This window comes from Conger conger, chromosome 3 (assembly GCF_963514075.1).
Source record: "Conger conger chromosome 3, fConCon1.1, whole genome shotgun sequence".
Classification (NCBI taxonomy): domain Eukaryota; kingdom Metazoa; phylum Chordata; class Actinopteri; order Anguilliformes; family Congridae; genus Conger; species Conger conger.
In genome coordinates, this window is record NC_083762.1 from 26,389,334 (window position 1) to 26,402,404 (window position 13,071).

The following is a 13,071-nucleotide window of genomic DNA, read 5'->3' on the forward strand; positions in this document are numbered from 1 at the left end:
TTTATGTGGCCAGTGTATATCTGTACCCATGTAGATTCAGATGACTCAGAGACCATACAGGAGAGGAACGTGTGAGCATGTACACAAAGCTCATTATGTACATTATGTGCTTTGGTCTCTTGTGCAGTGCCATCCAATGTTTTTTGAATTTTGAAATTCATCAAAATTATTGCTATATTGTTGTTTAAATCTAATAGCAATGCAATTTTTCTATCAATGATGGAATACAATTTATCCAGTGAGTTGCATGTCATGCGAATACAAGTATGCACAGGATAATACATTCAATCAGATGTGATTACCCCATTCCCCAGATATCCCAGCCATTTTTATTTAACTTTTCATTTACATATTTCCACTTTTTTTTTTTTTTTATACTTTTCAAATTGGGCTCTTAGGGTAGGGTTAAGGACTTGAAAAAAAGCTACTGCTTTTTGCGAAAGTTCAGATACAAAAACAAGGAAGCATAACACGTAAAAAAAAAATATATATATATACCAGATACAATCAAATCAAACCGAGGTTTTGAACCAGCATTTACAGGTAGTTTTACAGGACATGATTCTCCCCAAGTTGGATTATTATTTCCCAAATATTCAAAAATGCTGTGTCAAAAAACCAATTTTCTTGCTTATGAGTCTGAAAAAGAAGGAATGCTTGAATACACTCAATAAGACATATGTGGAATCTGACTTGGGACTCTAGATGCAGCATGAAATCTGTGTTTATCTGTATTAGTTCTCCCTAGGTTTACATAACCAGAACCCTGTGTTTCTTGATACATGTGGTGAACATGACAACCATCAGTGATTAATTATATATACAGACAACCTCATGACTGCATTCTTCCATATAGGCCTACATGGTATCTGCACAGACCAACTTTCTATTGAATCAAAGGAGAAGTTGAAGAATTTCTCATGAAGAAGCTGCAGATTCCTTCATAGCACACTTTGCAATTTGGCAATCCAATTATGTTATTATACTACACTAAGCTCATGTGATTAAAGGGGTGGATCTGGTGCTTGGTTTATGGTTGGCATTAGGTCAGGATAATTGAGACCATTAGATCATGATACTATAATTTGATGTTGAGGTATAAACCTACATGCTAGTATCGGTACATTATTCTGCTGCACATTAATACACACCTACTAGTACTGTGCAAAAGTCTTAGCCTTAAGATTTTCTTCATAAAAATGTGGTCTTAGATTTTTTTTTCTACATTAGTTTGTCAGTAGGAAAGAGCAATTTTGAGATATCCAAACATAAATTTCCCCCAAAATTAAAATGTTTTGGTATTTTGCTGAAGTAACATATGAAGTAATAGACCACTTATCAACTAAATACTTGATCAAAACTGTCTGGGATAACCTGAAGATCTAGAAGCATGCGAAACAGCAAACGTTTACAGAATATCTATGGCATGTTCTACAAAATCTTTGTAGCTGATTTGCTGATAGATTTGCATTACAGTGTACCAAAGAGACCTGATGCCATTTTAAAGGTAAAGGGTGGTCACAAGAAATATTGATTTCATTTAATTTTTAACTGCTGTATTTAGACATTTATTCTTGAAAGTATCTTCGCTTTACAGAATTATTTACATCCGCCTAAGACTTTTGGACACTATTGTAGTGAAACAGGAGTTATATTGTAATCACACAGACAATTGGGTTGGTATCTACCTTATTGTGCTTACCTGTCTGAGTAAGCTGTCTGTAAGTTTGCCAACAGAAGTGTCTTTGTTACCACTTAACACTTCACCAATCAAGTCTATGAATTTCAAAAATACACTTTCTCCTCCAACCCTCCCACTTGACTGTGAAATTGGTCATTTCAATAATGGGACAGCTACTGAAATAGACAAGGACTGGTCGTGATGAAGGACAGGCAGTGGAATGATGTCACTCTGTTTGTGGAGAAACATTGGGCAGGGCAGCTGTGCACACGCTGCACACAGGCAGAGACAGATGACAAAGTCATCTGACTTGTACAATTTCCTTTGGGACCATGCTTTATTAATTTTACCCACCATGAAAAAAAAAACAGAAAGCAAGAGGAAAAATACCTAATATGGAAGGAAACTGTACAATTGTCAAGTCTCAGTTCCCAAAAAAACTTTCCTCCTACGGCGTCCATGTTCCTTGCAGGAACCTCCAGCATAGCTGGGCAAAGCAGCTACCTGATGAGTGTAACTACCTTGAGCAATTTAATGGACTCATTAACCACTGATCCTGCAGCTCTGTAAATTTATGCAACTAAGACATTTACTGCAAAAAATGTGGCAGAGTTGCATTTTTCACAATGTTTGAAGAGTGGTTTCTTGGTTCAGACCAGGTCAGAGTCCACTCAAGCAAGTCAGGTATAGACTGGGTCAATAGCTGTATGACTAGTCTTTCTTTCAAAAGCTGGGGACAGGGGTGTGACTGATTACGTACCAGGGACAGTGGCAACAATTTGATTAGTAGTTCAGTATTAGTAGTTCAGACACCACACAACAGTGTTAAATTGAGGATTTAGTCATATTTGAGTCTTTGCATTCATTTTCCGTTTTTTAACCCCCCTGAGATCAACTAAACTCTGCCAAAATAACCAACTTGTATGTATTGTGAATTCATACAGTAAGAGTTATGTAGAACATCATTACAAGCTCCCATGCAGAAATAAACATAGGAGTTATATGTGCCTCCTTCATGATAACTAAGTTAAATAGTTTCAGGAAGCCTCCACCTGGAAGGGTTTAACTTTATAACGATACTGTGTGGGGTTCACCAGGAGAAAAATACTCTAAATTGGAGAACAGTGACATCACATGCAGATCCATTCTCTTACTCTCCTCCATCACACACACATGGGCAGACACGTGCACACACACACACACACACACACACACACACACACACACACACATACAAACACAAAAATGTCAGCACAAACATTGGAATTCATATTCCATGATAATCCTGATAGAATCAATACAACAAAATATGTCTTTCTTAATATGACAGGGCTCCAGCATTGTCACAGAATGCTGGTACAAATGGATGGAAGCTAAGATTTCAAGCTAGCTCCTAGTCTTGTGATGAGACTGAGTGGGTGACAGTAAAAAGCTGGCAGACACAACCAGCTTTTCCTCCTGTTTACGCGTCTTTGTGCTAACACCCCAAACCCAGTGGCCATTTTGTTTCAAACAGGCCACTACAACTAATGTACAGGTGGTCATCGTATTCCCTTGAAGGAGGTAAACATAAGACTGAACACTGTGAGCAGCTCTTTCCCACCTGGGAAAGAAAAAAATAATAATCAACAACTGCATTAAGCATCTCCAGCAACTGTGTTTGCCCCAATCAACAATACTCTATCGAGGTGTAGTCCAGGCTCTTCCCTTGCAAAGGAAAAGACCTGCTTGTGAACACAACCCTGTAGCAGGAAGGGGAGCAGTTGGCCCCACCCTGGCCTCATTGCAGTCACATGCATTCCTTGATAGAGCAGTCAGGCCAGTTGGAAAGAAGCCCAGCCTCTCCTGCAGTGACTAACAGCATAGCAATGTCCTCTATTCTGCCCAGCCACCCACTGTTCTCTCCTCTTTGGTCTGTGTGTGTGTGTGTGTGTGTGTGTGTGTGTGTGTGTGTGTGTGTGTGCATGTGTGCATGCACGTGAATGAAACTAGACACCATATCCATTAGGGTGTGGCCGCACATCAAAAGCGACACAAGCAAAAAATACACATTTATTTTGTCAGTGTTCATCCCCTACATTTTGGATTTGGTAAAGTCACCTATCCAAGCTGAAGGGTACTGGAGCATAAGACTTGACAGAGAAACTTGATAGGTGGATAAGCTCAATAGGACATTATCATGCTGGCTGTGGCAGACAAGCCATACAGCCATATGGATGGTGTGACTACACCCTCATGGGTGGCATAAAAAAAGCGCAACTAAAGCCATGAAAATTTTCTAATCACAGTCAGACCACAAAGCAGAACATAATCGGTTAACTCAGACCTGAACAGAGATTCTAGCATTAATCCAGTTGTCTTCTCTGCTACATAATGCTCTGAGGACTGATCTGACAAAAGTCTGATCTGAGGACTAGGATTGTGCACTTTTTCCTCTAGAAGACTTTGGTGAGACTGAAGTCACACCAAAGAGAGAGAAAAGCTTTGATGGCTGAGTTTTGTTATTGCATTGGTTAATTTGGTCTTTTAAAAATACGACTCAATTGTGCCTAATTACCGGTTACAAATCTCATTTGCTAAGCCTCTGACCCAGCTGCTCACATTCTTTTCAATTTTGGACAGAACACATGTTTCAGCCACCAAATTAGTTACTGCCGTTTTTGTACCCCTTAGTGTGCAAAGAATCGTTTTTCTTAACTGAGATCCTATTCCAGCATGGGCAGCATTCACATGAATCCAACCAAGGCTCCATGTGAGTATGCCGACGCAGACACAGAACATAACCACACCTTCATTAAAAGACAGAAATCCAGGAACAGGAACCTCACCCACACCTACTCTTACAGGGTGAATAAAACTCACAATTTCAATTTGAAGTTTGGAAGATAAGGTCTTTGAACTAGCTAGTCTGGTTTGGCCCATGAAGACAAAAACCCATCTGAGCTGTGTATGAGATGCGTGCAGCACAGAGCAGTCCCAACACAGTCAAAAACAGTCTGGGCTAGCCAGCAGACACACCCAAAAGCTGTTCCTCTTTCATAGGGTGCGGTCGCAATGGAGTGCTACAGCAAACTAACTGAAAAACTGCATAGCCATGTCACATTCTGGATGGATGATTAATCAGCTTTACCCACAACTCAGAGACAGATTAAAAGGAAATGCATACCAAAAAGAAAAAAAAACGGAATTCTGGAAAACAGTTTTTTGAAAATTATTAAAATGAAGAATTGCCCTAGAACATGTCAAACTGGTAACTGCCAGATGTGAACAATGTTGTCAGACTGAATTGAGCATAACAGCCCTTGAATAAATGTACAGAGCCTTGAATAATCTGGGGTTCCTCATTTTTGAGCACACTTTCAGTTGACTTAAAAATCAGTTGATGCAGCTGATTCAATTCATGGTATTCATCTTTGCAGAGAAGAAATACCTTGACAAACAATTACAATTATACCACTGATGCTGTAAAGGGGATTAAACTTTTCTGTTCAATTCATAATATGGTACGCTAGATTCATAAAAGCATTTGTTGCAAAACATGAAAAACATTTCACAATCACTATTATGACAATGTTTATAAAAAGTTACTTACAATATAATTACTACTCTAGTCATTATCAAGGCTTAGCATTTGTACATATCCATGAAAGCCCTTTCCCTTTCACCTTCTGTCTGTTCCCTTCTGTTGTACAATTTGTCTTCAACTTCAACAATTTGTCTTCTTTCACAACTTCATATGCATTCTTTCTGAGTTGGAACAACTGCGACAAGTCGTTCCAGACAAGCAAAGACAGGTACACTGTAGTGCAAGTAAGCATCTATAATACCCATTTAATACACATTATCAATGTAAAAAACAACTCGATGATATGGCTTTATGGTCAGTTTGTGTAACATAGTTTGTGCAATATCGTATTTGTATCATAGGTATTTGAGTGTTTTATGTTGGTAGCCAATTAAATTAAGCCTCTTTGTATTAGTCAGTCTCACCATGTAATATAATTAGATCTAGGTTTGACCATGTGCAAACAGCAGCAAGCATCAACTAAGACAAGCGCTGGGTAGAAAGCACTGGAAGGACTGAAGCAGAACCAGCTGTGACCAGGCTTTCTTTAGGCTTGAATAATTGACCAGATATTGAATTTGCCGAGGAGGAACTCCACTTAAATCATTCACACATTCATGCAGAACAGGATTATAATCAAGTACATTGCACTGCACTGATATGAGCAGTTTAATCTTTACTCACTAAGCATTGCAGCAGTAGTACAAATAAAAGAGGTTGGTAACTGCTTGAATGCTCGTTTGTTTACCTATTGTTGACTTGTTGATGTGTTTCATCTATTAATGTAGTATTATGCAGTGGCTCTCAAATATTTTCAGCCTGTGGATTGGTAATTCTCAAAGTCTCAGGGACCACCACACAGTGTATGGTCAACAACATCATGCATTCATTATGAGTGTCATTGCTGGGGACTGGTGGCCATGTCGCTAGGGACTGCCACCAGTCCACGGACCTGTGTTTGTCTAAACATTATATCGTTTTTTTCAGTTTTTTAAAGAAATTGAATTATAAATGTACAAATATTTAAATACATTTATGCAGCTTTTACTACATTGGCAGTTTAGGTGCCAAAGAAAAATCTTTGCAAGTTTAGTGAGAAATGACTGTAGGCTTTCGACAGCATGGATATTATTCCCTATCCTACAATAACCTCTACAATGCAAAATGCCTTTCTAAATTTACATTTCAAATACCGCTCCCCCTGGCATTTTAAGTGTTCATTCCCGAGAAGCTTTCCTGAATGCTGAATGCCATTCTGTCAAGAAAAAAACAACAAAAAACATGTATGATGTTACAAACTAACACATGGCATATTGCATATGTGAAGTTGAATGTACTTCATTTTATCATTGGGATATAGAAAATGCCCTGGGCCAAAGGGAAGGAGAGTGAAAACCTGTAATTATTCTTTCCAGCCCTAAAGCAGCAAGAGGAGCCCAGTCAGTCATTATAGTAATGAATGTATAGATTAAGAAAGGGTGTTATCAAAAGTCATCTCAAAAAGGTGTTCCATTGTCTGAAGGACTTTGGGAGGCAATAAAAACCAGCTAACAAATTAAATGCAAGAATTACAGATGCATTGAAATAGCGGCACCTGCAGCCTAGCGTCAGCAAGCCATTCACATTTGCAAAAACCCTTTCATTGAAGAGTAACCAGTTTGGCCATTTAACGTCTATGTTGATGCTGGACTGCTTTGAGGGGGAGATTCCATATGAACTAAAGAAATTCTTTGGAACTATTGTTCACATTTTTTCCATAGCTTACCTTATGGGCCAAGGTAGGGGCAAGAAAGTTGAGTTGGTGCATGTTTGTGCACAGACAGAGAGAGACCTGCACATCTATTGCCACTCGACAGTGAAGGCACTCCAAACATGCTCCGTCATGCTTTTGGAAACCATAGCCACTGACATTTGACACAGTCTCTCACTCTCTCTCTCTCACACACAAACACACACACACACACACACACACACTTCAATATATCAGCCCAAGTCAAATGCAGGCCCAAGCCAAACTGCTTCCTACTTTGGAGGAACAGCATTGGGGGTTAGAGGAAAACCTGAAGCATGCAAACAGACACATAAGCACTCGCACACACAGTTATAAAGAAAGGCACGCACACATGCACTCAACGCGCACACACGTTGTGCCTGCCAATCTGTTCCCTATCCACACTCCAGAGGAATGTGAACTGCTAATGATCAGAGCACTCAGAGGAAACCGTGCGCTATTCTCATCACTCAGACACACATCACAGAACTGTCAGCCTCCATTTCACCCACAACAAATGTATACTGTGCAACTATTCACCAGACTAACTGCTGCAGTGGCATGATAACACAGTAACTGCCATAAAGTCGCACGCACAAAGGAAAAAGAACACAATTTCTACACAAGTTGTAAATGTGTTTTCGTCCCTTCCCTAATCAATGAATTAGTCTACACTTTTCTAAGGTATCCAGTACCACAGGTGATCACATTGACCTCACCCACACAACCGCTTTATACACAATACAAATAACAACACAGAAAATGCATGCACCTAAAAGGGCAGACACATGTTCCAACAACAAACATTGTCTCCATAGGTCTTCTATGTATCAGTGTTTTGTGGAGCTGACAGAGGTCAAAACTTCAGAAAGCTTAGGCAATCTCTAACAATCAATTCACAAGGACTTGTAGCACAGCAAGGACTATTTTGAATACACACTTCAGACTACCGTAAATTTGACACCTGCTTTGTGTACAAGCATGGCATCACGATATGGACGCAAACTGTCAAAAGAATTTGCACACTTGCAAATAGAAATCAGAATGGCCCATCTTTCTCCAGGCCACACACCGCATGCATATGAAAATACTGAATATGGTGCAATGGAACCATTTCAAACATGGGAGCTCTTGAATGACACACTCATCGACATTCATCACTGCATGGTAAGTTCTTATTACCACACCAAGCAAGCCTGATATAGGCCTCTTCACCCTGGAACAAGCATGACTAATAATTTTTCAAGAAAAGGCCTTGATAAATGACCCATCTTACTACATTTGCAGCACAAATTTAAAAGCTTTAATTAGGCTGTATCATCCTTGAAGTCTGGAAAATGTCTTAAACGGTCTGTCAAGTCGGACTATCTGGTGAGAAAAATAATGTTTATCAGACTACATCTCCAGGTGAGATCTGGACTAAAACTGTAATGATAAATGTGATGTTTTCAGTTTATTTTTTGGTACAACCCAGGCTACAAACCCAACCTTAAAAATGTAATTCAAAGTATAGTTGATAAGGAAAGCCATGCGTTCTCATTTATAACCCTGCAGCACATAACAGCTGCTCTTCCTGTGGTCTTCCTACTCTACAAGGGAGTCTGCTCCATGCAGTTAAAGTTCCCATGAAAACAAAAACTAAATGTCTGGTCACAAATAGAATGAGAAAGTACTCATTCAAACTCTACCCTACTGTAAAACTATTTTTCTAGAAATAAAACATTTAAACCATCAATGGCTATTGCAAGCTCAGTGTAATCTGTCCAGAAAACAACCCCATACACACCCATTACAGTTTCCTGCAAAAGGGAAGAGGGTAGTGCAAAACAAGTAACACAATTTACTGTATTCAGCCCAGATAAACCATTCGCAATTTCCATTGCTCCTCATCTTCATAAGCTGTTGTGTTGAATTGGTTGCTTATCATTTCTACAAAAAATTCAGTGAATATTCATAATTTATCACTGGTATAGCAACAATGAAGCCAATCCCAATTTGTAATATGTCTGAGTTACTTCAATTACCTCTAAAAGCAAAACAGTTGCATCCTGTATGCATTCAAAAAGCTCACCTGTTTGTTCCCTTTTCAGAGAATAAACACACAACAGCACCAGCTATAATGCCACTAACTCAATTATCGGTTTCACAGGCAACTGGGCTCCAGAAGCTGTAATTAAAGCACACATGGCTGCAGATGAAATAATACAGCAGCTATCATTTAATGAAGCACAGACATTTTGTGAGCCAGTTAATGCTTGCCTGTGCATGACTCAAGTGTTTGGGGGGGGGGGGGGGGGCACAGAGGCTGGTGTTTTGTGGTGCTTGCACTGAATAGGTACAGCCAAGGTTGTGTTTTCCAGTTCAAATGTCCTCCCAATCCAACTGAAGTAGTATCAAATTATGTACCTTTGAGGAATTTTTCGTTCTTTTTAAGTACTATTTCGAGAAATGTATCTCTGTTATTAGTATTAGCGACAATAGGAATGTTAAGGAACTAATGTGAGGCACTATTTGAATGAATAAGTAGTAAAGCCAAACTGCATTAGCAAAATTCAATTTTCTTTTTAAATGCCAAGAGATTGAATTACTCATGTCCTGTGCAAGTCAGAAAACAATAGTTTCCTAAAGAACAAGCACCCAACAAGGCAAATGCGTCACTCATCTCTTGTTCAGTCGTGTTTCTCACAACCGCCCCCCACCCCCCCTTTTTTTGTGCATTGGCTTCAGTTAACCCCACAACGGCCCCGCTCCCTCCCCTTGACAGGCCTGTGAGGAAATGAGAGAGGAAGTGTGTGAGAGCCCTGGCTCTTTCCGTTTCACACTGGCACTGAGAGCCTCCATGCCTGGCGCACACAAGCCTTCTCCCTCCTTATCGGGAGCAGGCAGGGAAAAACCATAGAGCTTACATGACAGGGGGGCCGCTGCTGGAAACCCAATCAAATTAATCTACAGAACAGTCACACCATTCTCTTCCTGGGGACTGTGGGGCTTATCCAGATAACAAAGGGATGGCATGACAGCCAAGATAAATCAAGAGGATATAGAGTGTTACATGATGTTAGGTCGTCACAAGCACACTTCTGATTGATATGTATTCCAGCTGTGAAGTATCCCATTCCCCACAGCACAGCAAGCCACAGTGGCACAGGCATCAGTGCCAGAGCTGTAGGTGGCATGTCACAAAACCTCAACCCTTTGCTTTACTATAATGAGTGAACTCTAGTTAACTTTCTGGCAATTGTAATTTTCTCTCAACATTCAAGTCGTAATCAAGTTATTGGAAAATTTCCCCTCAAAGTTATATCAAGTATTTCATTATTGAATCATTTTAGGTCACATGATGCCACTGATGAGAAGATTCCCTTGTCCATTGTTAACTTGCACTGCTAACACTGTTCTGTTCTCCAATTTTTCCATCTTGCTTTTAACTGGAGCAATTGAGCTCATGTGCCTTATTGAAGATTACTAGAGAAGAGCATTGATTTAGGATTGAAAACCCTGAGGCAACTCCCATCATCTTACCATGACAACAATCCGCAATTTGGAAGAGTGCCTCGATAGCAGTTTCCACTATATCAAGGTATAATTCATCATAAATATACTTTTTTTTAAACTTGAAAACAAGTACCATGAAAACTTATTGGAGGCATAGGGTGTGGCAGAGTAAGGGGGGGGGGGGGGGGGGGGGGGGGGGGGGCTTGTATTATACACTATAATTATACACTATAATTATTAATTATATATATATAATCGCACAATTACTTCATGTGCTCTTTATTTGTATAGTTTTAGGTAGTTGGTATATGAAGCCGGTGATCCAGCGTGCCACGTCCACGTATAGAACATTATGTATAAAGACCAGATCGGTCAGGACCAATCATTTTTGAGCATTACTCAGTTTAGAAACCACCTAAGGTGCAACAGTAACTAATCAAATAGTTTTCAGCTGGCACTTTTTAAGTTTTGCTGTGCCACATGCGGATAAAACACATCGTTCTTTTTTCCTTCGTAAAAAGACTTGCTTCTCCACTCCGCCTCAAAACCTGGTTTCAATTAGTAAGTCTTTCCAAACCACTACATTCCATTACCCTCTCCCCTCCCCATCCCCCTCCTCTTTCTCTCTCCACACCCTGGCGAAGATCCCAGGTTAAGAAAATCGAGGCAAATTTGAGGAGAGAAAGTTCCCCACGCTCCACCCTTTTGGAGTGGCTGCGTTGACTTAAGTTTTGCTTAAAGAGTCGTTGACATAGGAAAAACTCTGACGTGAAATTCAGAAGCGTCAAGTGGAGTAAAACAAATGCGTTAGTTTATATATAAAGACTGTTTTTGTTGAAATAAACTTCAAAATACCAAACCTGGAAAGACATACAGCGGCTTCAGCAATACATTTGTATCTACCGACAGCATTAGCAATCAGGGCGTTAGCTATTGTGTAGCACAAATGCGCAACTGCAGATAGGTAGGCTACTGTAGCGGAAGGGCTTTAGCTGGTCGTTTGGGGAAAGTTGGGTGTGTTACCCTCTATGTGCAGAGGGAGGGTGAGACGTGCAGGATTACCCACGCCCAAACTACACTGCAAATAAGTTAAACTGTAGCGATAGACTAACACGTTATCTAAAGGAAATCTGCACTATAAGAGCAAACGGCACATTTTGAAATGACGGATATGAAATGACCATTACAAAGTGCGTACTTTACTGAAGAGTACAGCCAGATCATTGTTTAACATGTTGCAGATATAAAGTTATTTTCTAGCAAGCAACTCAAAATACTTTCCCTACACTTGAACTTTGGAAAACTTTTATGTGAGCGATCACAAAGTTCTCATGTTCACTTTACACCTCACAAGCACGTGTAAAAGTGAAAAGAAAACATCACAATTAAAAATAAAAACAATGTCAGTCAGATAATGGGGAAAACCTTTATGATGTAGCTATTAAAATGGGAAAATAATACGCAGATCAAAATGCAACTCCCTTGGGCAGATACACACCCACTTTTCCTTGTCTTCCAAGTTATAGAACTTAGGTAAAAACAAGCTCATTCAAGTTACTCACACATTGTTCAATGTTGCTGTAGACGGTGTAACGACATACAGTACATATCAGTCGCATATAACACAGCTATATATATTGACACATTAACCTTGTGATTTTGAGACAACTTCACAACTGGTAAATAAATACTGATAGGTATTATTACGCATGACCTCCAACCCAGACGTTACAAAACAGTTATTTTAAAGTTAAAATTTACCTATAGGCAATCCTTGCAGTCAAAAGTTTCAGCACATCTGCATGCGCATCTTTCGCCCCTTCGTGCTCCTCCTGGTGTTGAGCCTTGCCACGCAAAACAATGCGTAAAATTAAGAATACGTTTCTCTTGCTTTCTACTTTTTCGTTCAAAAGTTTCTTTTTAATCTCTTTTTAATTATCTCCCTCCCTCCCTCCCTATCTCTCTCTGTCTCTCTTTTTTCTCTCCTCTCGTGTCTGCGTGGCTAATACTCCGGGCTGTGGAGAATAGTTAGGCGTGCAGCAGGGTAGGGCTCTTGAATTGGGAGGAGGGGGGAGGTAATATACGGTGAAATAGGGCGTGGTCCTCTGCCTGGTCGATTCAGCCCACCCAGTGCCATATAGGCTACACGCACACAGTCACACTGTGCCGTGATTCATCGGGGTGTTGCAGGAGAGTCAGACAAACCAACTTTAAAATATAAAATCGTTTGTAAGCTTGTAGGTCTATATTGGCCCCATCTTTTCACGGAAAAGAAAATATAAAATATATTCACCGCTTTCGTTCATTTAAGAAGCTAGGAAGCAAATGTATCCGACTGTAGCTACTCATGCTAGTTTGGCAAGTGTTTAGAAAATAAAATCACCGACAGGAAGCACCACTACAATTTCAGAAAACCATACTTTCTCCCATTGGTTTCTCAATAATTAGATTTTAGCTCAACAGAGATATTTCAAGTTAAAAAAAGAACAAAAAAACATTACCAACACTAGATCCGGAAGACCCTATACCCAAACAAACTTTTGATACAAAAATGTACTT

General features: G+C 39.8%; 1 protein-coding gene across 2 annotated transcripts in view; it reads right to left on the reverse strand.

Moving 5' to 3' along the window:
• ahnak (AHNAK nucleoprotein) overlaps nucleotides 1-12,436 on the reverse strand; it is a 50,743-nt gene extending 38,307 nt beyond the window's left edge. For both annotated transcript variants that reach the window (XM_061236808.1, XM_061236807.1), the window contains exon 1: nucleotides 12,274-12,436. The gene's annotated coding sequence lies outside the window, so the exon portion shown is untranslated. The remainder of the gene's footprint in view (nucleotides 1-12,273) is intronic.
• Between the last annotated feature and the right edge of the window lie 635 nt (nucleotides 12,437-13,071).